Source organism: Mastigoproctus giganteus, chromosome 12 (assembly GCF_048544385.1).
Source record: "Mastigoproctus giganteus isolate SK-2022 chromosome 12, ASM4854438v1, whole genome shotgun sequence".
In the NCBI taxonomy this organism is placed as follows: Eukaryota; Metazoa; Arthropoda; class Arachnida; order Uropygi; family Thelyphonidae; genus Mastigoproctus; species Mastigoproctus giganteus.
Window position 1 is genome coordinate 41,198,545 of NC_143586.1, and position 27,905 is coordinate 41,226,449.

The 27,905-nt window shown below is 38.0% G+C and overlaps 1 protein-coding gene across 6 annotated transcripts in view; it reads right to left on the minus strand.

The window, feature by feature from the left end:
- Syt1 (Synaptotagmin 1) overlaps positions 1 to 27,905 on the minus strand; it is a 78,965-nt gene that overhangs the window by 35,834 nt on the left and 15,226 nt on the right. Inside the window, exon 1 of one of the 6 annotated variants that reach the window (XM_090386448.1) lies at positions 6,320 to 6,431. The exons of the other annotated variants lie outside the window; for them this stretch is intronic. The gene's annotated coding sequence lies outside the window, so the exon portion shown is untranslated. Of the gene's footprint in view, positions 1 to 6,319; positions 6,432 to 27,905 lie in introns of those variants that run through there. 6 annotated transcript variants of the gene reach the window in all.

Here is a 27,905-nt window from a genome sequence, read left to right on the forward strand (position 1 = left end):
GCATGGTAGTAAAAAGGACTCCGGACAAGACTCTCCCCTTGTGGAACTCCTGTATGGACTGAGCACTGGAGGTTCTGATTGTCGATCTGTACTCAAGTACAAGTGCCTACAAGTTAGTAACAGCTGTAAGAAATTAAACATGTTTCTTTTATTTGGAAGGCGGGTTTTAGCAGACTTTGTAGAACGTATGCATTCGGATGATCAAAGACTTGTCTTTATATCAGCATATATTATTGCAAATTCATTTCTGGCTTGGAAAGTGTTGAGTTTGAACTGGTTAGGTTAGTAATTGATATGTTGTTATTGCACAATGGATTTTTTAATCTAATTTCCAAGTACTAAATCCATCAACTTTGGAAATAGAACTTTTCCAACATTTTTAAAAGTGGGGAAGTAGTGGATATTGGTCTATAATGTTCCACGAGGTTATGCTAACAAGGGTGGAGCTATAAATTCCTTGGAGTGGTTGAGTACTTAGACATTTTATGGAGTGGTTGAGGTACTTAGACATTTTACCATGATGTGGGAAAATCGATCCACTCCAGCTGTCTTATAGCCGATAGGGAATTAATTCTCTGCATCTTATTATCAACCAATGGTACCCAACGATCTCCATAACTTGGGATCCAGCGTGTCAGAGAATCTACTGATATGATCTGTTACATCAATTATACACTTATCAGAAGACATAAGTAAGTCAAGTCGATTTTCATGTGTTGTGCGTTAGCCGTGTAGCATTTCTGATAGCAGAAATGCTGCATCGCTAACGCCTATTCAAAGTGGTGTCCAGCAGGTTCTTGTTTATAGTCCGGCAAGAACACCAGGTCAGTGAAGTTTACAATAAATCATCAATACAAACGTTAATCGTATTTAGCCGTCACGGGCTTGGACCCCGATCCACTTAAAACTGCACGTGCTACTGCACTCACGCTCCTGACCATTCGGCTACGTCAGGCTGAAGGGTCAGGTTATTGAGCTATGGCAGAAGGTTAAAATCTATACAAACTGTGTGGGTTGCTAACACATGCAGTTTGTTCGGAATCATATCTGCTACATTATTTATTATTTTTAGATTAGGGAAAGGGGAATGCAGATGATTGCTATATCATAGAGCACCCTGCAGAGTATTGACTTAATATTTAATGTCTCATGTTGTTCTGAATCAGCACAGGAGATAGAAATCATTTAAAATTCTTCGTCACGCAAAATAAGTTTACTTCCTCCCTGAGGGATACAAGGCCTACTTCCTCAAGTAGGCCTTGTATTCCGCAGTCAACAGCAATAAAGGGCTCTTGATGCATGGATAGCCAGGTTACAGACTCATCAAGAGTCCCTGTCATCATGTTTGCTGACATAATCTGACATAAGGTAGATTATGTCAGCAAACTGTGACGGGAGCATTTGTTCTAACGTGTCTAACTTGTTCCTCCTTATGCTGCTGAAGTTTTAATAAATATCTCCCCAAGATTTATGGTTTTATTTGTATCCTAGTGGGTTTTCTATCAGGTGTAGTCTCGATGCATCATATGTCTAATATAACTCTTGTTGGAATTGGTAGGCTTGTATGTGACATTGAGTCAGAGAGTCATTATCTGTATAACTAAGTGGTATGGAAATTCTGTAGTGCCACAATGCCAAAGCTGTCTGGGGTTGGACTTGGGAAGTAGATGTTAGATTTCTGGCAAAGGCGTATGGGGTGGTTTAATTCTTGGAAGGCTATTGTAATAAAATGAACTAATGAGGTCCCCTGTCCAGAAGGAAGTGGCAGCAACATCACTAACATCTCCGGATTAACAGTTTTAAAAGGCGCATATGTGATGCCCTCTTCAGCAGGGCCCCACAGTTATATTCAGGAGTAGTAGGCATTCTGTTGTAATTCAGACTGGAGTAGACCGAAAGTCAACGAGTCAACGCGGGAAATAAAGATGGCTTTGGAATTCTCGATGGCCCTTGTAATCATGAGCTTTATTCGGCAGGTAACTCCTATCATGACAGTGGTCGTATTGACTGGAGTTATTTTTGTATTGTATGCTGTTCAGCCTATTCAGCCTCTGGTTATTGATTACAATCAGCACAGAATTCCATACACACTGTGTGGAATTCTGAGCTTATTGATTCATGAAGTGTTGGCCTCACCACCCCTCAGTAGCGTCTTCATTAAGGAATTTCACAATTGGATTACTGGCAGTGATAGCACTGCCAATAATCCAATTGTGAAATTCAACTACCTTATGAGTTATGTGGACCTCCTAAAACCTAGTTAATAGGTTTGTTTTCAGCTCCATATAGCTCCACATGCTCTGCCAAATTAATTGAAGTATTCGTGCTAAGTGTATCTTCATGAATCACTGATACATCAGATGATTGCTAAGTTCCAGTTTCAATTTCTAGTCAAGAATTTTTACGGATGATATTCGCTGGGTGTACCTGAACACACCTCAACGTATTTGGATAGTCGTGGGTACCTTCTGTCTCTTCATCTTCTTCAGTCGTTGGGCTGTTCATTGTTATACATTGTTGGTTCTTTCAGAGAGTTACATTAATTTGGGCTGTGATCATAGCTATTAGTTGATGATCAAGGGTGTTAATGATTATATCTTTAATTTCATTCAAAATGAGATCTAATTTTCAGTCGTTTAAGTGGAGGAGTCTTATGTTAACTGGTTATTGATACTCAGAGATGGCAAGATTTAACAGCCATGGAGGATTTTTCTCCGAGGTCATCAAGAATAACCCTGTTCTTTATTTGATGCAATTATTTATGTGGACTGCGCACTGTCTTCTATTAGCACCAACGGCCCTCGCGGTAGTACATTGGATATAGTCATGATCTTCCCACACTGGGTGAAAAAATGCCTGCGTTTGAATCCCGTCAATGATCAACCCGTCGATTTCATGTGAGGGTTGTACTGTTTATTTTTTTACCGGACTACTCAGATTTTTTATCCAGCAAACAAGCAAATCGACCACAAAATGCATGCAGTTTACAGACACAACATACTAAATATAGTAACGCCTCATAGGCCAAGTTGCTTTGGCGCTTATTGCACGTTAAACTGCATGTGTGCTATGTACACAGGCTACTTTCTCATTCTCGTGATCTCTCAGTGTTTCCTCTACCATTCGACCATCTGTTTTCCAATTCAGTATATCTGCCACCCCACACAATGCTTCATTTTCATTACAACTCCTGAGTGCTCTGAGGTTTACAAAACAGTAGAATTGACATGATGGTTCTATTCATTGACTATTGATAGGGATTCAGTTACTTTTGATTCCGTGGAAGGTACCTTCTTGTATACTAGTGTTTTGCATGTTTGGTATAGGTTTTCTTTTGACGATTTAGTTCTCCAAATAGTTCTGGCGTGAGCCTATGCATAAACGTGCCATTATCCTTAATCTCTCTGAGATTTCTTGTTTCTAAAGGTGAAATCAAAGCTGAGAAAGAGAGAAAGATTGGTAAAACATTAATTTGCCAACTGTCGAATATTTTGTTGCCCTTATCATCCAAACTTTTTCAGTAATTAATGTACGAAGTTCATTATACTTGTGTATGGTGAAGCGTTGATCTGTGTCGCGCAAATTTCAAATTTCAATCATTTATTCAATGAAACTTCGGCTTCACTGAATAAATTATTGATAAAAGGCCTCGGTTTATCAACTACTGGCTGCTTAAATGATAAATTATCTCGATGGTGGTTTCCATTCTGTGTTCCAGATTAAAAATATGAGTCACACTGTAGGTGATGAGTCACTTCTGATAAGTGACAATTTAAAATTCAGAATTTTATTATGGTGGAATTTTATTCAGAATTTTATTTTATTATAGTGGATGGGTAAGATTTTATTTTGTATAGGAGAGTGCAATTAGAATGTTGTTATTATATTTAATTATTAATTAGTGGATATTATTTTTGGAGAAGATTAAAAGTGCAGTGTATTCATTGACAATAAAAGTTGTTTTTTAAAAATCATATCCATTTTAATAACAATAATAATTAATCAAAATTTGATTGTCATGATGCAGTCATTTGGTTTATGATACTGATAGACCATTGCTTATATTTACTCCACTATCTAATGCGCAAAATTAAAATTAAAATATAATATTGTCAAAAGTAATAAACTGTGAACTGTATTAATAAATAGGAACTTAACGCGAAGTATTGAACTACAGTATAAACTAAGGACAGTTTATAAAACTCATTACAGTACAGTATTAAAATACTAGTATATGTTATTTATTTTAATAAATTATTTTATAGTTTATAGGTTATTTTTAGGCAAACAACACTTTAAACTTGTATGAAGCTTTCTGAACAGTGCAGACATGCTGCCAGAGCAGGTCATGGGGTCTTGTCAATGATACACAGGAATTTTGTTAGCAGGGATAAAGAGGTGGTTATCCCTTTGTATAAAGCAATGGTCAGGCCACACCTTGAGTACTGCGTTCAGGTCTGGAGGCCTCATTTTAGGAAGGATGTAGAGTTGCTAGAACGGCAGCAAGATTGGTGAGGGGAACAATGTGGTGCTCTTGCCAAGAAACGCTTAAATTCTGCAAATTGCAGCGTCTGAAGACTAGGGACCTGCGAGGTGATCTGATTGAGGTGTATAAGGCCTTGAATGGACTGAGCAGGCTCAATGCTGATGGAACTCTTCTTCTTGCTCAGATTATGAACCTGAGGGGGCATAAACTGAAATCGAGGAAAGACAGTTGTAGAACAGATGTGAAGAAATTTGCCTTTAGCCAGCTGGTAGTTGATTGCTGGAACAGACTTCCATCTGTCGTTGTGGAAGTTGATAGCTTAAATAAATTCAAGGAAGAACTGGACAAACTTTTGGAGCGAATGGATGGGTGAAATGGGAAGTGTGTTTTGTTTTTGTTTTTTTGCCGATGCTGTATAAGCTTGCTTTCTTCCATCGTATGCCTCTACTAAACTGGTTTCAACAAGCTGTTGTTGCCCTCGTGGATAGTATAGTTGGTAGAATCACCGTCCTCCACACACCGGGTGAAAAATACTCGGTGTGGGGAGGAAGATGAACTCGGGTTTTTTGTCCAGCAAACAGAAAATCGACCTCAGAATACACAGGGAGCAATATGGGCTTAGTCGCTGATGCTCCTTAAAAACTGTACTGCAACAACAAAGCTATTACAAAGTAAGAAGTCCAAGTTGTAGAAAATGTTTTAAAAATAATTATGTTGTATATAACAAGCTCATTACATAGACTGATAGGTGTACAATATGTGTTATTATTAACATCTGTATACCAAATATATTTGAATGAGTTTATGATAGCAACAATTCAAGAAAGAACACAAGATTTCAAATATAAAGAGATAGGATATCTTCCTTTCATATCTAGTTAACACTTTCACCTTCTCATGAAAAACAAAACAATCAAAAATAAGGTTAGAAAGAATCCGTTCTCCACTCTCATATATTCTTATACTTAAATTTTGATTTAAAATATTTTTAAAGATATGCCCTAATACGAATTCAAACGATGAATATATTCCTTGTTACATCTCCATAAGAGACGGTTATTTTAGTTCCATCGTTGCCTCAGAATCACTCTGTTTACTTTGACTTCCAGTGTCATTTAATTTTATGAAAATTTCGCCCACGACATTCGTCTTTCTCCACATACCCATTATAACGTCCAGCTTCGCTAGTAAACAACCAATGTCCAGACAGAATGGCGTCCACTGAAGAAGCATTTGTCTGGAGGCGTTAAACAGAATTCACTCAATTCTCTTAAAAAAACAATATTAATGAATGCTAGTCCTGATGCGATTATGATAAATCTGTTAGTGGCGATTAATATGTACTTGATAATTATCCAAGTTTGATCGATGAATCTGATGAATGTCTTTGGAGAAATTTTTTCAGGAATTAAAACCTTTCCAGCATTACAATATTCAAAATGATCTATACAATTCAAAATTTCCTCGAATATTTTTCCACAAAGATATTAATTCGCTTATGACTATAAAATTAGGAACATTATTCGATGATAAATGCCAAAGGCATTCAGCATGCATTAATACTCAATACTTTAAGAAGGCTCTTACTTCCGTATATCTTTCACAATACCACCAACTTATTGTGAAAAATTCCAGCAATCTTTCTTTCTCTCACACTCACTGTCTCTTCGCATCCCTCCGTGGAACGGTACAGTCCTGACAAAGCAGCCATATTGAGACAGCGGGAAGTACATCGTCTCTACATCCCCCTAGCTCCTATCATCTACAGATGAGGCCCTCTTCGGATAACACAGTGAAAGTACATTTACAGGGGTTGTGATTAAAATATCTTACCTGAACTTGAGTACCAGGACGTATTATAAAGCGTCAATGACGAAGTTGTTGGGAGAAAATGGCGACTTTACTCCATAGTAGCGATACTGTTTGCTACAGTAGAAACTAGATCGATGGACGCAACCATGACGTACGTTATGGGGGGATACAGATTATATGGGTGACGCCAGGTGCAGCTGTCTGCTAATGCTGTAAAGGGGAAGGATGAAACGATCATGAATTCCGGGTTGTTATTAAGTGCAGATTTCCGCAGTTATTTACAAACATGGCATCAGCCCACCATAATTCCAAAACTTAACACGCTATTTAATTGCAAATAACATCAGCAGGCGATTCTCTAGAGGTTTAATAAGATATTTGGAATGACAGGTGCTTAATATGTTCACACCTAACGTCCAATGAAACGAATGTAAATTTGAGTCATTGCACGCATGGACAAACCCATTTTTCGTTCCTTCTGTCTTGTATAGTGTTTTAAGATCTGGAAGACTGTGCAATGAGCAGTTTTCTTGACTTAAACGTCTCGGATTGATAATTCTTCGATAGGTTTGCTGGAGGAGAAATCGATTGTATTAGTTGGTTTACTAAAATAAATTTTAATTAGGAAAATTTTTAATTATCCATTACGTTCTAGTTTAATAGCAAGCGTTTATTTCTATAAGAAGAACCAGGTAAACTTTGAACGCTTTCCTTCACCTCAACCTTTTTGACCTTTCAACTGTATAAACATTTAGAATTCTGTCTTGAAGGACAGCATAACCACTTTGCTTTCGTCGAAGGCATTCAAGCAAGAATTCGAAATTTTGACAATTTTTTTTCAATCAACCTTAATTCAATCTCGTTTCGGTGGAGGGAACTTTTTGAGGCTTTTCATACCGTGGCCAAATTACTATTAGCATTATAAAGACAAATTGATGCAAGGAAGCCAAACTAATTTCTTTTAACCAGATATTTTCCACAGGTTATTAAAAGGCTTTGATTCAATCTTGTGTCGGTGGAAGGAACTTTGGAGTTTTTCATACTGTGGCCAAATTACTATTAGCATTATAAAGATAATTTGATGCAAGGAAGCCAAACTAATTTTTCCAATCAGGTATTTCTCTAAACACTTCTTGAAATTTATATAAGGTCTTCAGTTCTATAATGATTGGTTGATGATTTTCTCCAATACGTAAATCGTTTGGCTAAAGTGAAGTTTCTCTCATAATTAACTGGCAAGTAACCTTTCTTAATTTATGTCCTACAGTATACGCCAAAACTGCAAAAGAAGAAAAACTAGTAGCAATAATTTCGAGGGAGGCAGCAAGAGAGTGCATTGAACCGGTAAGATTAATTATGAGAGCACCATTGGATTATGGAAAGATTTCTTTGGACTGGAGACCTTCCAAAGTATTGACAATACATAAAGAGGTTTCTAAGACTAAAGTGCATAACTACAGATCGGTTAATCTGACTCTAGGTAGGGCAAATCATGAAGACAATTATAAAGAATGCATTACAGGATCATTTAGATTAAATGGAACTCTGAAAGATACCGAGCTCGGTTTTTTTTAAAGAAAATCCTATTTAATCAACCTGGTTAGCTATTTTGACACAGTTACTCACGAGCTGGATGTAGGAGATAATTTCGAACGTGTTAACTTGGATTTCAGCAAAGCATTCACGGATGTGTGTGTGTTAAACGCCGAAGCAACTAAGGCCACGAGGCAACAGTAATGCTATATGAAAAACCTGGATTTCTGGGAGAAACTACCAGCGTCTTTGTTGCACTGCTGATATAATCCCATTTTTCTTAAATATATATTTTCTTGCAAGATGGTTCAGGGTAAGCAAAGATGGAAGAGGTTGCTAATCAGAATTACACAGGGTGTTGTGAAGTGTTCCATTCAGGCTGTTCCAACAAATCTGATGTCGGTTGTGCAGCGTGTAGTTGTGAATCATAAAGAATTTGGTAGTTTTCTTCTTATGGCATTTCTCAATGTCTGTAGAGTAAGACCATGTTTAGCCATGAATACCGTGGTCTTGTTCTGGGAAATCTAAGAAGAAATTTTTTTCTGCCCTAGAAGACTGTACACATCACTTTCCCTGAAGAAGGCGTTTCTTTGAATTTGTTACTCACTGAGGATTAAGGTGGTTCGAACCCGATGGAGGATGATAAATTTAGCAACAAAATCGGAGTTCCAGTTCCAGTAACTTAGCTCCTATACTCTCTTGTAAGGCAAGGTTAGGTGTGTGTGTTAAGTGCCAAAGAAATTAAGGCTATGAAGCGTCAGTATATTGTGTCTATAATTGCATGTATTCTTCTGTCGATTTTCTGGACGAAAGACCCGAGTTTATGGAAGAAAAATCATGAAATCCTCGTATGAAACCGACTAACTCAGCCATTTGCGAAAAAAACTATAAAATTTCTTCGCATCATTGACAGGACTCAAACTCAGGTACACACGTTGTAGCTAGTGCTAGGGTAACGTACGTGGTCTCTGGTTTACATACTGCTGGATTAAATTTGACAGCACCACAAAGTAGTATGACACTTTAGCCGAATGGACGTTGCTATATCGGGTCTCATAAAAACCGTTATATTGGACAACTATTATTCTAACGCATGCGTATTCTTGGGAGAGGAGAAACTGATACTGTAGTGAGTTTCATTCTAGCTAGGACAACAAGTGTCTAAAAGATGCGGCATCTTTATGGAACTGAGTGAATTTGATATTTATATTCAAACAGGCTTCAGACCTGGATATACAGTATTAAAAAGCCTCTTCACCAAGACTCAAACTTTAATTGAAAACCAAGACTTTTATTATGTCGTTTGGTGAACTGCAGCTGGTTTATTCATGTTGTACAAAGTAGCTATCCAAGAAGAGGGAGAACGCATTTTCAAGTGTGACATTTCAATCATAAATCTCAGAGTATAAAAGCGTCGGATCTCTCGCGTAGTTCGTTAACCGAATTCTGGAAATGGAACTATCGATCTTTTAACCTTCCCTCCCCCCTACGCACGGAGATGCTTGTCTATTGGAACGCCCACTCGGAGGTGCACGAGCCTCAGGAGAGCATTTCTAAGCACTCAGAACACCTACTCACTGGTTTGAAGCAGCGCATTGTACGAACAAATGCAGAGAGCCACACACACATCGGTTAAAAAGCAATGTGGGAAGTATTTTTTGATCCTCTGATATTTCGTTATTAGTGACTTTTATAAAGAAATTGTTTATAAAGAAATTATGCTTTAAAAAATTAAAATTTTTGGATAGTTTGAAGATGTTTAGCAAACCATACGGTTATATGAATTAAAAATACTGATTGACTAAATTCGTTTAATTGAATAACCTATTGATCATACTGGGAACACAGACTTTAAAACGCCATCTTTAAACATATCAAAAAGTATATATATATAAAAACCTTATTGAGATAAGGGTTCAGTAATCTCAGAAAGAGACTACATCAATGACCACTCCTGACTACTCCAATGAAAACAAGCCAATCAAGTCTCGAACTGTCTGTCTCTCTCCAGAACAGTTCCAAATCCGACAGCTACCAGTTCGATATCTGGTGAAGCGATTCTTAAACCACAGAACAATTAGTGACCCTATCAGTCAGTGCTCTTTACGAACACAGACTAGACGACTCCCAGCTCTAGATGAATTGACGAATAGCTTCCACTTAGCAAAAAAGAAAAAAAAAAAAAAAAAAGAAATCTTTATGAGATAGCCATTGTGTGTATTAATACAGGAGACATCTGTCTGAATTTGGTTTGGACTTTTTTTTTCCCCTTAGTTAAAATGAGGCCATGTTTTTCTCAGAATATTGGGCACTAAACACGTAAAATGACAAAGCTGAGTTTGGGTTGGGTTAGAATAGGTTCTAAGCCAACTAAAAGGACCTTCAGTAGTAGCCCTCGTGGAGAATTTTTTATGGGTCCTTTTAATAATGAGTTATTCGGTCTCATGCGAGGGCAGCATGGTTTTTTTCTCCTGGAAACTCTGGTTTTCCGTCCAACAGACAGCAAATCGACCACAGAACACACGCAATTTACAGACATATTACATACCGGGTAATATGGCCAAAGATGCTGATGCGCCTAAAACCCTACAATAACCAACCACCTAATTGTGAAAATGTAATAAGTGGTCTGCCATATAGACCCTCGCGGGTAGCACTGTTGATATAATCACTGTTCTCCCCACAGAGTGTGGAAAAGACCTGAGTCAATGACGCAAGAATTTTTATAGGCCTTTTTCACAACGTGTCTGAGTTAGTTTATCTCAGGAAAGGATCGCACAATTTTTACTCACAGAATCTCTGATTTTCCGTCCGCAATCTTTGGCAAATTGACCACAGAACATGCAATTTACAGACATACTACATACAACGCAGTATGATCTAAGTCGCTGACGCATCTAAAACAACCCTACTACAAGAACTAGGAGATTATTTCACAATTAACAAACTTTGGAATTAATAAAACAAACAGAAAACATGACATTCTTTCTCCATTTTTATATGATCGGTGACTTTAAGAAATCAACTCGTTTCTTGGCTTAACTTTCTTCATTCCAACAGAGTGTTACACATATTCTATCTGTGTGGAATAATCGAACATTTATTTCCATCGCAAATATGTTTTCATGTCAGAGGGTAACCTACAGTAGACCATTGCATAGAATTGTTCTAGTTGGAGCGGTTCTGGCCATGTCAAATAGATTGATGCCGACACATAGATTTGTCCTCGCCTATACCATAGATGGAAACAAAGATGAAAACTCATTTCTTCTTGGAAATTGACTTTTTTTTCTCTCTCTTTTGTGGTAATGTCGGCTCAGTGGTGATCACAGTTCTTTGGACATAAAAAACTCAAAGCATACCGCCAACGTGCCTTGCAAATCTATGGCAGGATTCCATTACATTATAAAGGTTTCCTGTCTGATATTTTGTCAACTTGCCAGAACTACTGAATCATTACTAACTGAGACAAACTTTCCTGACAAAATGCCTCCTTCTCATTTCAAAGAAAATTAACCTTTGTTTTATAACTGAAAGTGAAAGCGCCAAAAATATAGCAATAATAAATGTTAAATTGTATTTTACTTATTTCTCTTCAACAGTTGATGACACGAATGGCTTCCTATTAAATGAAAATAAGGAAAGTGAGATCATTCCGAAAAGCAAAAAGAAATTATTGAATACATGCTAGACTTTTTTTTCCAAAAATGTTGTTAGTTAATCAATGTTGTTAGTTAATCAATCAGTACAGTCTAACAGACACACGATTGCTACTATTTCATAGATATATTTTTGGTTTGGTTGCCTCGAATGAGAAATGAGAATAATTCGTTTTTAATAATGAAAGCAAAGGGGCCAGAAGGTTTATGAACATCTGCGAATGAGTTCGAATCTTATCAATGAGGCGACGAATTTTTATGGGCTTTTTTTACAACTTGACTAAGTTAGTCTGCCTCAGGCGAGGATAGCATGGTTCCCCCTCGGAAACTCAGGTTTTCATCCAGAGAAGAGGCAAATCAACTACAGAATGCACTCAATTTAATGAATACGGTGCTTATGGTCTTAAGTCGCTGATGCGCATAAAATCCTTTTACAATAACAACTATTTGATTTTTCAAAATCGATTCTAGATTTAATAATAACTTGTTAATACAAGAGTGGACAAAAGTTTACGTAAATGACAGAAATGCAGTATTATGCAAACTAGTAAATGTAAGTCAATGAAAATATGTAATTTTTAATATTTTACATTATATTATGGCGCATAATATAATAGGAAATTTGCGAGTTATTATTAGTATTAGCCATATTGTGGAAGCCAATGGCTTTTACTGCGTCAGCCAACATAAAAAGATATATTAAATAAATTAACATATATGCACCTGAAAATAAGTATGCAGCAGGGGATATTATATTCCTTAACAAGAGAAAGGGGAAGTATAATTATTCTTACATCTAGATAATACTCACAACGAACTTTCATGCTGTTAATGAAAATGTCTGAGTCCTGGTAGTACTGACCCTGACTGGTTAGGAGTTCATAATTCATATAGGGTTCTGGGAGTGGGTGATAACTCGAACTTTGTCTCTCTAGAGCATTCCATACTTGTTCAAAGAGACTCAGCTCTGAAGACCACAGTGAGCACTTCAATCAGGAAATATGCTCATTCTGGAACAGAAAACTCTTTCAGTTGCGCTCAACTGTGGGAAGCATTATTGTCCATTAGAAAGAAATGGAGGATGCTGTTGTAATCTTAAAAAGTCTGACATGAGACTTATAGATTTTGTCTCCATACCTCCTGGCAATCTCAGATTCTCAGTTGAAGATGTGAAGCTCTAAACATGAATTACACATTGTTTCCACAGACCATTAATGATCATATGCAGCGGCCCCTGATATTTTTGTGCTGTTTTGGTGTCTGTACACCGAAACCAGTTTCTCTGGTACATCGTAGAGAATGTCCGTCTCAATACACCAGTTGAAATTAGCTTTTCTTTGGTTTCAGATGAGACGAACACAATGGACATACATATACAAACCCCTCTAAGCAGCCTATGAGTTACAATTCAGCGGGTAATATTCTGATGCGATCACAAATTCGAATAAAATGACAGAACTTGTGCACGGGGCTGCATTTGCTCACTGCTATTTGCATCACTTATTTTATCTACGAGTAGGTGCATAATTTCGTTTGATTTACAAAGCCTAAGTGCGCAAACTCAACTGCGACTTAACATTAATTAAACAATGGCAGTTGTTATTTAGACAAAGCTTCTTTACATTAACGTCAGTCAGCAATATGTACGTATAACCACACTTCGTTAATTATAAAGGACTGAATAATGATGATGCCCTTACCTATTTGAAAACAGACTGCCCAATACCATCCTAATTCTAAAATCAAAGGTGCCGTTTGTTAAAACACGAAAAAAATTTAAATAATAAAAATAATAAAACGCTGAGGACAATAGACAAAACCTTTACTGTGGGAGCACAGTGCACTACTACTTCCTGAAATGGTGTCATTATTTTTAGAACGCTGATATTGCTGGTTCACCTGTTTTAAAATAGGTAGGTCAGCCCTTATGCAATCTTTTTAATTAATCTGATGTAATTATATGCACACATCGCTTGATGACGTAAATATATAGGGAGTTGGTTAAAATAACGACTGCTCACATTAATCACATTGAATTTAGAAGTATTGCAGCAAAGCATTAAAAGAGTTGCTTACAACTGTTGTGAACTTTAGTGTAGGAATAGAATCAAGCTGGATTTTTTTACATAAACTAGTTGTAATATGCTTAATTTTCATCCTGAACAGCATTAGCATATGGTTGGACAAACTTGTGTTTTAGATAAAAAAAGAAAGTTACGGTGGAAACAGTTTCATTGACACGAGATGAGCAAAGTAGCTAAATCAAGGATAAGAGGAATAGAAATTACGTAGATCACCCCATTTCGCATTCTTGTAATTCAAGGCCAGGAGAAGCCCTGGAGAAGAAACCATCACCAAGTTGTGACCTGAGGTGTCCAGACGACAACCAATATCAACTATGTACTTCAAAAGAGTGTTGGTGAGGAAAATAACAAAACAAGAGTGTTATGTGTGGTTTGGATTATCTGTTATTCTGTAGGTACATGAATGAGTTGGCTCAGTGCTTTTCACTCAGTACAACCAAAAATTGAAACCAGCTGGAGTTAAGTGCATTGAGATCCACAAGTAAAATACTTCACCATTGGCAAAGTTAGACTGAAGAACGCAGTCAAAACGTTTTGAGTGATTTGGCAATTTGGGAGAAAGAGACGGGGACAACAAATGAATTTGATAGAATATGATTACGTAATGAACCAAAGGAGATCAAAAAGAGGAGATTTTAGATACAAAGACTTTGACAAAGAATATCAGAGCAGACATATGCACAACTACCGCCCTTGAAATGAAAGGAATTAACAGAGTGAATAATGAAGGCAATTGAGATGAATGGTGTTTGAAGTCACCGATTGGGATTCTGTCGAGAAAATCAATGATATCCGTTTCTACCTGATATCTGGCAAGTACGGCTTGCCAGAAATCAGATAGAAACGGATATCATTGATTTTGCAGCTGAGATTATATATGTCAGATGAATGAGGAGGTTTTGGGGAAGTTTAGTTCTTTTTGATATAAGTTTGTTCCATTAGTTTGAGTATTGTCGATGCATTTACTTTATATAATGTAAAAGGTGGATGAGTGGGTGGGGAACATGCTGTATAAATTTTTACTATGTAAATGTTAATTTAATTTCTTTACGTGTCCTCGCGGATATCGCGGTGAATATAACATCGTTCTCCTTCCCATTGGCTGGAAAAGGCCTGTGTTGGAATCTGTTAACGACGAGAGGAATTTTTATGGTCTTCTTTTTCCACAACGGTACTGAGTCCGAGTTGGTCGGTCTCAGGCGAAGATTACACGTTTTTATTCCCATAAATTGGGATTCTTCGTCAGCAAACGGGCAAATCGACCACAGAATACTCGCAATTTACAGACTTCTACGCTGTCGCCTCATAAACTTAGTTGCTTTGGCACTTAACAGCACATATACTACTACTACATTAAATGATGTAAATAGTAAATTTAATATTTCCACCGACATTGCTTGGAATATGGAAAAGTTTTTATTAGTCGATGCACTTTCCAACATTATAGAAATTTAAGCAGTCTGTTATACGTTATGCAGTTGAAGGTCACATGATACCCCATCGATTGCAGAAAACTGCGTGTGACTACGAAATTCTCGAATATTTTGACTTTAAAAAGATGAGCAGCGATTAGCCTGGAATTTGGTTGATTGATTGCTGGAGAGTTTTAAGCGCATCAAAAACTTAAACCATATTGAGCTGTATATATTATGTCTGTAAATTGCGTCTATTTTCCTGTTTGCTGGCGAAAAACCCGAAGTACCGGGAAAAAAAAACCATGCTGAGACTGACTACTCAGCCACCTTGTAAAAAAGGCCCACAAAAATTCCTCGCGATTAGAGATAACATTCTTGACCAACAAGGCCTCTTATTAGTCAGGAATCTTTTAAAGGAGGAGAAACCACAAACTACAAGCAACTTTCTATCAGAAATTAGTAAGTGTTTCACAACTCACTGAAGTAGTCATTACGGTCAAAGGTGGGTCAGCAGTATTAATACTTTGAATAAATGCATCTTTTCTTCATAGTTAGAACTTGCCTTTTACTTTTGGTTATACAGTATATCTTCTACGATTTACATAACTTTATAAAATAATCGATAAAGTTTTTACAATTTCTTCGAAAATTTTTCCCGTAAAATAATGCAAAAAAAAAAACCCCAAAAAAACTGAAAGAGTTCTATTCTTAAAATATCTCTAAGGATTAAATTTTATTCCTCCACCGTCAATTATGAAATACCAATTGTTGGTGTTGTTTTTGCGCAACATGTGGGTAAACTGTTCATTCTGTGGTCGGTCTGTCTGTTTCTGGTGGATAAAAATCATAATTTTCGGGGGAGAGAAAATTGCTTGACTTCAGCTGAGATCGAACAACTCGGCCACTGTGTGAAATAAGGCTATAAAAGTTCCTTCCGTCTTGTGGTATTCGAATCTAAGCTTGTTCCAAAAATGTGTGGAAGGACAGCGACCATAACCGCTGGATTCCTATCAGGGTATTTTAGCCAGGTCACGTCGTCTAACGTTAAAGTCAACAATTGTAAAAAGGGGCATTTTATAATGCATTGAGTGTTTAACTCTCCTAACACCCATTAAAAAATCCCGGTTGGAAAAAATTGGTTGCAGTCCAGTTAAGTATGATCTTAAACTTTTATGTGGATAGTACGTGGCAACAGAAACTCGTCACTACCTCTGTGTTAAAATGGTATGCATAATGTTTTATTGAAATTAATGTTCTCCCAGATTTTAATAGTTATTGGAATATTTGTTCCTTGTCCAAAAAAACCGATTCTGGAATACAAGTATAACGTATGAACACAATTCATATTTATGCAGAAGTTCTTCTTACAATCGCATGCCAATTGTGATCATATAACATACCAAATGAACCAAGGTAAACACAAATTATTGTACAACTTCATTGCTAAATTGAAAACAAAAAAAGCCCAAATTTGAAATTTTAAACGTAAATAAGTTGTCACGTGTTCGGTACCTCAATAAAACTATTTCAATTTTATCTAAACAACGTGGCAAACCATTTTCCTCATTTCATATTACCCTATCAATTGGCCCTTAAATGCACCATTGATCTTAGAATATCTTCAAATATCACTACGTTTTGCAAATCCATTCCATATAGTAATCGGTCGCTAGATGATGAATATGTTTAAGTAAATTATGATGCAAGGAAGGTCCATAAATAGCTCGCGCTGCTCTACTGAAATCAAATAAGTTACACACCATTACTATAATCCAGCTCACTGATCATCTGCTTAGTTTAATGAATATGATAGTTGAAAATAGGTCCCTCGTGAACAAAGACAAACTCAAATGATCAATAAACATTTTCCTATTCAAAATAAATAAAAGGGATTATAGGATTAACTCTGTTATATTACAAGATTAAACGAATGACTGCATTATGTTACATATTCTAAATTATATAGATCTTTGCGAATTTAGCCACTCTTGTATCATTAAAAATAAGTAATGACCGATATAATTTTCATGTCTAATCAGTCTCTTGGAATTCTGGCAACCAGCCAAAGATGCAAATACAACTCTATTTAATGAATAAAATTATTATTTCTATTATTAAGATTACAATAAGGGATCAGCTGTTTGGGTGGATAAGGGAGAAGTCTTTGAGCTGACTGCAAACGATTTATTTTTTAAATATAGTCAATATTCGTTCTCCTGGTTTTAAAGGGTCGGCAGTCCGCTCCTGCCTCGAATATAGAATTTGGAAATCTTCCACTTCTCGTGCTTCAGTTGGGGAAGTTATTTTTGGGAAAATTTATATGGATAAACCATGACTCTATCCAGAGAAAAGCATCGAAAGTCTTTCTTCAGAGGTGAATATAAAAATCGTCTTTACATAATCAGCTCATACATTTTCATCCAACCGAAAGAAATAAGAAGCTACCTCACCCTCGTAGAATATTCAATTTCTACATTTGGACAATTGATCTCAACTAAAAGACAAATTCATTATGTACATGAGCAATAAGGAAATATACAAATACAATATTCTTAGTATTTATGATCGGATGACTCTCAAAAAAAAGAAAATATCACATTAACATCACCTTATGCAATACTTTCCACTGTTAAAGAAAAATTCTCTGTTCGTGAGCTAATTTTGTTCGTTATTTACTTTGTAAACAACGCATAAAATCAGAGTTACCATAGATAATTACACTCTATGAATCTTAGGTGGCGCTGCAGCATCAAAAAAATAACACCAGTACATCGCTATGGCAATCCTTTTTTTATAATATTGATCGTATCGCGTGTGCACAGCTATAGCAGTGTTAAAAATTCAAATATATGTCCAAGACAAACAAAATGGCTTTTTATAAAATCGTTATACTTAAGGGGAGAATAATTTCTTTTCCATTTTCTTATATTTTAAGAAAAAAAATACGTTTTTATTTTAATTTCTTCTTTCTGTTTAGACCTACTCATCGATGAAACACAGACAACTCATTGTCCATTGTCTCAGTGGTCTGAAACCAACTTCTGAAATTCTTTAAAAGTCATCGAGCGCCTGGCAACTGATTATTACTCCACTTCTGCTTAATCCCATCTCACTCTTTCGTATACCCCCCTAATTTGGTATCGCTATTTCTTGGTGATAAATTGCAAACAAGTATGCTCGATTTAATTACTGTTCGCGTTATTCATGCGGAATATGTCGAAATGTCGGGGATTGATGACACTTTGACCTTTACAACGAAGTGCGGAGAAAATGGTCACTTAAACAAACACAAGCGTTGCTTTAAGATAAAGTAGATTCATGCTTGGAATAAGAATGTGGAATAAAGTTTGCAAAACATGCAAGAAACTTTTTGGAGATTTTACGGATACAAGACTTTATGTTGGAGACACTGAATTCATTTAAGTCTCCAACATATATGAATACAACTAAACTTATTTATATTTATTCTTCATTCTTTTTGAAGACATTTCATAGTCATTTCATTGCTAGAGCATAGCCCTCGTGGATAGCGCAGTTGGTAGAATCAACGTCTTCTCCCCCGGGGTTGAAAAGATCTGAGTTCGAGTCCAGTCAATGACGTGATGAATTTTTATCTGCGTTTTTTCACAATGTGGCTGAGTTAGTCGGTATTAGGCTAGAGTAGCTGCTGAGGCATGTCTAGACGTCTGAATAATAATGCGTTACAGACAATGTGGCAGGTCCTAGCAAGAGGAATATATGCTCCAGGTCATACTGATCGCGTTGTGACGGATGGCCTGAGGACAAAAGTTTAACTGACTAGCCCAGAGATCTGACCTTAATCATATAGGTATCGGGCGTCTGGATACACCAATCACCTCCATACCTGCACTGCTGACCGCATTACACACAGCTTGGTTGGCCATACCTTCCGAACGCTTCCGACATCTTGTTGAATCAATGCCACGTCAGATAGCTGCTGTACTGAGGGCAAAAGGAGGACCTACGAAGTATTAGGTAGGTAGGTAGGCCTTCTAGAGGAGGGCAGAAACCATTATCATTTGAAATAACATGGATGATAGGTTGTCTCTGCATACGCAGAGGTCAGTATTCCGCGATCTAAAGCAGCGTTAGAGAATGAAAGGTCACTCTACTTTGTGAAAGAAGCTTTGTTTTAACGCCAAAGCAATTAAGGCTATGAGCATCGTGTATTGTTCCTGTAAATTCACATTGGTCCACTTTATGTCGGTTTAACTGTTAAAGATCCTGCTCAGGTCTCTGACAAGCTGAATAGGTATTTTGCATCTACGTTCATGCGCATGATGAATTCTTTAGGGAGGATGCCAGAAGTTTATTAAACTGTAACAGGGAAGTAAATAATTTTGTGATAACTGAGAGGAAATAAAAAGAGAAACTTTTGAAACTTAACATAAAAATGGTCTCTGGAGTGAATGAAATCTATCCAGTTATATTACGTGAGGCAGAAAATGAGGTAAGCAACTCTTAGCCATGATTATGAGAGCATCTTTGGATTCAGCAGAGGTCCCTATGGACTGTAGATGTGAAAATGTATCCACAATTCATAAAATGGAATCTAAAGGTGACTTCAGTAATTACAGATCTGTTAGCTTAACTTCTGTTCCAGAAAACATAATGGCGTTTCTGGTAAAAGAAGTAATGCAGGACCATCTGGACAGGAATGAAATTATACCCCAGTTGCAGAATGGATTTGTTAAGGGGCGATCTTGTCTGACCATTCTGATTGGGTACTGTGATGCAGTAACAAAGGAACTGGATGCAAAAAAATAATTTTGAAGTTGCACATGGAAGACTGCTGTATAAATTGGAGCAGTGTGATATTAAGTGAAAGTTGTTGCTTTGGATAAAGGGATGGGTGAGTGGGAGAAGACAGAGAGTGGTTATCAATGGATACTGCTCTTCATGAACTAATATTATTAGTGGAGTTGGCTCCCCAGGGTTCAGTGCTGAGTCAATTGTTGTTTTCTGTTTTTATTAATGATATTGATGAAGGTATATCAGGTTTGATGTCTAAGTTTTCAGATGATACGAAAGTTGGCAGGGTGGTTAATGACAGTAATGAGAGTAAGCTACTGCAGAAAGATATAAAAAAATTAGGAAGGTTGGCTGAGAAATGGCAGTTGAAATTTAATATTGACAAATGAGAGGTACTACCACACTGCACATAGATAGCAGCAATCCCAGATTAATGTACCAAATGTGTGGTACTACACTCAGTGGAAAATTAAAAAGAACTGGAGGTAACTGTTCAGTCAGAGACGAAGTTCTCTGAGCAGTGCAAACAGGTTGCCAGGACAGCTCATTCAGTTTTGTCAATGGTATACAAGAACTTTGCTGGAGAAATAAGTAGATAATTATCCCATTGTACAAAGCAGTGGTTAGACTGTGATCTTGAATACTGTATACAGGACTGGAGGCCTCATTTTAGGAAAGATGTAGATCTGCTGGAACGGGTGCATAGAAGGGCAATGAGATGGCTGAAGGAACGAAAGTTGGTCTTACCAAATAGGCTTACATTTCTGCAAATTGCGGCGTGCAATGACTAGGCCTGCGAGGTGATCTGATTGAGATGTTTAAGGCTTTGAATGGATTGAGCAAGCTCAATGCTAATGGCACTCTTCCACTTGCTCAGACCACACACACACACATGAGAGGACATAAATTCAAACTGAAGAAGGATGGTTGTAGGACAGATGTGAGGAGGTTTGCCTTCAGCTAGCGAATGGTTGATTGTTGGAATAAACTTCCATCTGTTGCTGCGGGAGTGGGCAGTTTGAATAAATTCAAGCAAGAGCTAGAGAGGGCGCTGAATCTCTTTAAAAGTTGCAGCTGTCAGTTACAGGCTCCGCAAAAACGATAAGTGTTTGCCTTTTATTTACATGATTGTTATTTTATATTGTACTTAATACGTAGTCATATAGTTATAGTTACGCTGGTTATTTTTATTTTTAATTTAGATAAAGAGTTTTTGTGGATTTTACTTACGATAGGTAAAACCGTTATTTCGTTACATTTTTGTAGCCATTGTTTTTGGATATAGTGGTAGGGAATTCAAATTTTTTAATTGAGGTAGCTAGGTAGCTCTAACGCATAATTATATAGTAATACGCTTCACTGTTTCTATTTAATAGTTTCTATTCAAATACTATTGACATTTAATTTATTGATTTTATTAATTTAAACTACCATGCCCCAAACTAGAGCAGCAAAGCAACGGGCACAAAGTGGCAGGAGTGCTGTGACTCGGGGGAGAACTGAGGGGGGCAGTTCTCCAACGCATCACAGCCTAAGAAAATGTGCAACTTGTGAAATGTTTGCCGAACTCTCTGGAACGGAACATGATATTGCCATGGGGGATGTCTTTGTGTGTGCGCGATGTAAGGAGTGTAAGGAAATCAGGCGACAACTCAGCGTTGTTATGGGCCTATATGAGAGTTTGAAGGACAGGGTGGATGCCCTCGAAAGATCTAAATTGAGGGGCCCATCAGGCTCTCAGCTGCCCACATCAACGCCAGAGCTTGCACTTGGTCATCACGCAACACAGCGGCAACCCCTAAGGCAGAATGCGCTGGTCCCACAGGAACTAGTTGTTGTTGGTGACTCTATTGTCAGGGAAACGGGGAACATGCTTTGTAAAAAGGATAGGTGGAACAGGACCAGGGTATGTCTGCCAGGGGCAAAGGTTGATGATGTTGTAGAGCGGATATCATCTTTCAAGGGCACAAAAGGTGATATAGTTGTACACGTTGGCACTAATGATATTAAGAGTAGGAGACCGGCGGAATTACTCAACAAGTACAGGTCACTGTTGAAAAAAAGCCGTGAATTAGGGTTGAATTTGAAAGTGTCTGCAATTCTGCCCAGACACGATAGGAGGGAGTATATGATGAGAGCCTTGTCGATCAATTCGGCCCTGGAAAGATTGTGCAAGGCTCAAGGGGTAGAATTTTTTTCAGCCTGGAATGTACTTGTTAACAGGAGAGATTGCTTCTACAGGGATGGGATACACTTAAATAGAAAGGGTGCAAGAATATTTGCTGATGCTATCGAGGCAGTGTTAGGCGGGTCGGAAAACTGCTAGTTTGGGGGGATACAAAGACTAATAGTTTAACAGTAACCGCAGGCAGAGGTGAAGGTGATTCTTGCACAACTTCTATTAGAATAAGAAGCGACCTGGAGCGAGGGGTGTTGGGGGTTTCAGGGACGGATGGCAGTCATCATGGAATAGTTGGGTATATGGGATGTGTTAGGGTAACAAGGAATAGGCATAGGAGCATGTATGCTTGCATGTATACCAATGCTAGAAGTATAGTAAATAAATTTGATGAATTTGAAGTGTTGGTCAAGACATCAAAGGCGGATATGGTTGGGATAGCAGAGACGTGGTGTCACAAAGATATAAGGAATGCAGAACTGGAATTTGGGGAGTACAATGTGTACAGAAAGGATAGACAGGACAGAAAGGGAGGGGGTGTTATGCTGTTAATTAAGAAAAACATAAAATCAAAGGAAGTGCACCCAGTTAATACAGATGAACAGTGCTCTGTTGAGTCAGTTTGGTGTGACATAAGCACTGCGAAAGCAAAAATAAGGGTAGGAGTGTGTTATAGGCCTAATGACTTGAATGAGTACAATGAACAATTGTACAGAGAAATAGAGTGGGCCAGTAAATCAGAATGTCTTATAATTGGGGATTTTAACTTCCCAGATATTGACTGGAACTTCTGGGTTGGTCACTCACACACTAGTCAGACTTTTGTGGATTTATTGGATGATTGTTTTCTGCAGCAGCATGTTCGAGAGGCAACCAGAGAAAGTAACACTCTTGATCTGGTTATCAGCAGTGATCATTCGTGTATTAAGAATTTGCAGATAAAGGAACCACTAGGTGGCAGTGATCACAGTGTGCTGAAGTGGGATTTACTCAAAGAGGTAACTACCGTCAGGGGTAAAGGAAAGGGTTTTTGCTTCCGTAAAGGGGAGTATAGTGGTCTCAGACAGTTTTTAAATTCTGTACAGTGGGATCAACTGACGATGTTACCAACAGTAAATTCTAAGTGGGAAGCATTCAAGGAATTAATCGTGGAAGCTACTAGACTTTATATACCGATTACGAAATATCGTTCAAGGTTTAGGCCTAAATGGTTATCAAATGAACTAATGAGACTCGTGACAGAGAAGAAAAATGCATGGGATGCATATAAATTATCAGGTGACGCAGAAGCCTGTGGCAGATATAAGCTAGTCTGTAATCAGGTCACAAAGGAGGTTCGGCAGGCGAGGGCGGATTACGAGAAATCTTTGGCAAAAGATGCTAAGAAAAACAGCAAGGATTTCTTTACTTATATAAACTCTAAAAGGAAGGGGATGAATCTGATTGGTCCACTTGACATCGATGGTTCGACTGTTGATGATCCTGCTCAGATAGCAAACAAACTGAATGAGTATTTTGCATCTACATTCACACGTGAGGAATTATTGCAATTTGAAAATGGAAGAAGGTTATCAAACTGTAGCAGTGTGCTTAATGATTTTGTAATAACTGAGAGCAAAGTGGAGGAGAAATTGTTGAAGTTAAACATAAGAAAGGCACCTGGGGTGGATGGGATCTATCCAGTTATTTTAAAGGAGGCGGCAAAGCAACTAAGCAAACCCCTAGCCATAATTATGAGAGCATCCTTGGACTCAGGGGAGGTTCCCACGGACTGGAGATGTGCAAATGTGTCCCCAATTCACAAAGGTGGATCGAAGGGTGACACGAGTAATTACAGACCAGTTAGTTTAACTTCTGTTCCGGGTAAAATAATGGAGTCACTGGTTAAAGATGCATTGCAGGATCATCTAGACAAGACTGCAGCAATAATTCAAACACAGCATGGGTTTGTTAAGGGAAAGTCTTGTCTGACAAATTTGATAGGATATTATGATGTGGTCACAAAGGAACTGGATGCAAAAAATAATTTTGATATCATATACTTGGATTTCAGGAAAGCTTTTGACACTGTTGGGCATGGAAGACTACTGTACAAATTGGAGCAGAATGGTATTAAGGGTAAGTTGCTACAATGGATAAAAGGATGGTTAAGTGGGAGAAGACAGAGGGTGGTAATCAATGGGTGCTGCTCTTCGTGGACTAATGTTATTAGTGGAGTCCCACAGGGTTCGGTGTTGGGTCCACTGTTGTTTTGTGTATTTATCAATGATATTGATGAAGGTATATCAGGCTTAATGTCGAAGTTTGCAGATGACACAAAGGTTGGCAGGGTTGTAAATGACAGTAATGGCAGTGTGCTACTGCAACAGGATCTAGATAAATTGGGCAGATGGGCTAAGAAGTGGCAACTGAAGTTCAACCTTGACAAATGCAAAGTACTGCATATGGGTAGAAGTAACCCCAGAGAAACGTACCAACTGTGTGGTACTACACTTAAGGTGGTAGAAAATGAAAAAGACCTGGGAGTAATTGTGCAGTCAGATATGAAGTTTTCTGAGTAATGCAGACAGGCTGCTAGGGCAGGTCACGGGGTTTTGTCAATGATATATAGGAATTTTGCTAGCAGGGAAAAGGAGGTGATTGTCCCTCTTATAAGGCAATGGTCAGGCCACGCCTTGAGTACTGCGTACAGGTCTGTAGGCCTCATTTTAGGAAGGATGTAGATTTGCTTGAGCGTGTACAGAGAAGAGCAACACGATTGGTGAGGGGAATGAAGGGATACTCTTACCAAGAGAGGCTTAAGTTCTGCAAATTGCAGTGGCTGGAGACTAGGCACCTGCGCGGTGATCTAATTGAGGTCTGTAAGGCCTTGAATGGGTTGAGCACGCTGAATTCTGATGGGATCCTTCCACTTGTTCAGATTACGAACCTACGGGGACATAAGTTCAAATTAAGAAAGGACAGATGTAGAATAGATGTGCGGAAATTTGCCTTTAGCCAGCGGGTGGTTAATTGCTGGAACAAACTTCCATCTGTCGTTGTGGAAGTTGATAGGTTAAATAAATTTAAGGAGGAACTGGACAGGCATTTGGAGGGAATGGTGTGATTTTTTTTTTTTTTTTTTTTTTTGGCTGATGCTGCATAAGCTCCTACACTTGCTTTCTTGCATCATGTGCCACTACTACTACTACTACTACTACTACTACAAATTATTGGAGAGGATGGACAGGTGATGTACTACTACTACTACTACTACTAATAATAATAATAATAATGATGATAATAATCTTGACCAGCTGCATTACTAAGGAGATATCAGGCCACTGGGAGAGCCATAACATCATGGCCGGGCAGCAGAAGGGATGTAAGTAGATCAGCAGAAGATGCATGGAGCAATTGATTATTAACGCTGCAGTTATGGAGCAAGCCTACAAGAAGCACCGCAACTTATACACGGCCTACATCGACTACTGCAAGGCCTTCGACTTCGTGCCCCATAGCTGGCTGATAGAGACACTGAAAATCTACAAAGTCAAACCTGCACTGACATACTCCTAAAAGCAACCATGGCAAAATGGAGGACAACCATCAAGGTCGAGAATATCACGGCCAGACCGATACCCATTAGAAGAAGAACCTTCCAGGGAGATTTCCTGAGCCCACTGTTGTTCTGTCTAGCACTCAACCCACTGTCCACCATGATCAATAACAGGATATACCCTAAAAGAAAGAGAAATGGCTACCTACGTGATGGACATAGCGGTGCCCAACATGCCTAACACCAGCAACCTCCAGGTTGCTAGTGTTAGGCATACGATGAAAAGAACAGGAAGAACATACGAGGAAAAGAACAGGAAGAACTCAGGCCTAAGACAGGAAGTCAAAGGTACATGGCATATGGAATAAGTATAACAGGGAACAGTGGTTGATGCAGTGACCATCTCGATCACTGTGTCAACCACCGGCATGGTGCCAAGGAGTTCTATAAGAACCTAGCAAAAAATAGGCCTCCTAGAGAACACATGGAACTCCAGAAAGCCTCTATCTTGAACACCTGTTAAAAAGTATGAAAGTTCCTCGACCAATAATAACAATAATAATAATAATAGCCGGAGAGAATCAACCATCCCATGCACTTGGTACCAGTATCTGTCACGGGCGCGGAAAAAATCCCATAAAAGAGGAGAACATTTTTTTTTTTATAAGAATAATAATAAATTTCTCGTGTAACTGCTTATGGTCAGTTGCATGTTTCGCTGGTGTTTTTTCACACCAACGAATCACAGTTTTTCACACCACTCAAGTTTTCGGGTTGTACGGGAAAACTGTACAACCCTCCCTAGGGCCACTGCAAGAAAATCACGTCAAAAATTCCTTTTGTCCTAACAGGATTTAAACGCTACCCTGTGTGGAAGCCTAGTGATAGTAATTGCTGTGCTACTTGCGAAGGTAGTGAGAGAAAAAGAATAGTTTGTGCGAACAGCAGAATGATGGTGGATGAATTTACCACGAAAATAATGTTTCACTGATAACCCCATGACTCACCCAATATTAAAGGAAACAGTAATTCACATGGTCCTGAGAACACTTAATGATTACTGAAAGGATTGCTGATCACAAGTATTGCGCTATATGGGCAATAGGAACATCATGAGTAAATTGTCCATTTACTCATGGACCATTTCTTACATGGACCCTTCTTACATGGTGAAGACAGCACAGTCCGACAGTTTTATGGGGAGTATTTTTTTTAAGCAATCCGTGGAATCTGTGATAGCTGTGCAGTAGCTCCTAACGGTTTTGGACCTCCTGAACAGTGAGAGACTCTCTGGACCATGACCCAAGGAAAAATTTATGAGAACAGGTCGAAAGGATTGTCCAAATTACGGATCATCTATCATAGCATCTATATTTCAGGTGGTGATTTGTAACCTTTTGAAATCTGTGCTGTGCTGGATGTAGACCAAGCCCCAGAACCTTTTTCTTGTTTGAAGATATAATAACATATACCTATGCGAAGCTATGCCAGTCAGTGGGGACGTCCATTATGTTTGTTTGGAATGCTCACAGATTTTTTATGTATATTTAATGTGGACAAATGTTCTTAGAGGGAGGAAGGCAAAGCATGAACACCCAATGTTTATTGCAATTGTAGTTCTATATAACTTTGGGATTTATGATTTTGGGCCAAAACCACTGGCCAATAGTTCTGCATCATTAATATATATCATTACCTGTTTTATCTGTCCAGGGTTTTTGAGAATGAGAAGTAGCTGCTATAGTAACTACTTAAAAGACATTGTAGTTGTTCTTAATTGTCTCCAGAAAGCATGCGTTATCTATATCCCTTAAAATAATTCCCTGAAAAATAATTGTATCTTTAGGAAGAGAATTAATGAACGCGTAGGAAAAATCGGTAGCTAAAAATAATAAAGTTTTCTAGGCCCTTCATTATTTCCCAAACTCAAAATCATCTTCAAATATGTTCGCTTCCAACATCGGCAAACAGTGAAAGAAGAAGAGACACTGGCAATGAGGTGTCGTATGAGGCATACATTGTGCCTGTAATGGCGTGTATGCTTCGAAACTCCAATAAAAGCCCATAATAGTCCAAAAAACCCACGAAAATTCTTCGCGTCATTGACGAGTTTCGAACTCAAGCGTTTTCTACCCGGTGATGGCGGGTGGGGACTATAACCATCTGGAGATGGGCAATATATTCGCCTTTGCCATCCATGATCAAAATAACAAAAGAGTAAATAACATTTCAGGACTCGGAGTAACTTTCCCTTCTAATTATAAATTTTTAGATAATATATCCAAGTGATCACTGCGAAAGCATGTTATCAAACATTGGATCCAGTATGGTGACTTTTTAATATTTTAGAATCTTCCCAGTTACTAAAAATTATATATTTCCTTATCATTACTAAAACTTGGATTTGGCACCAGTTATTTTGTCGG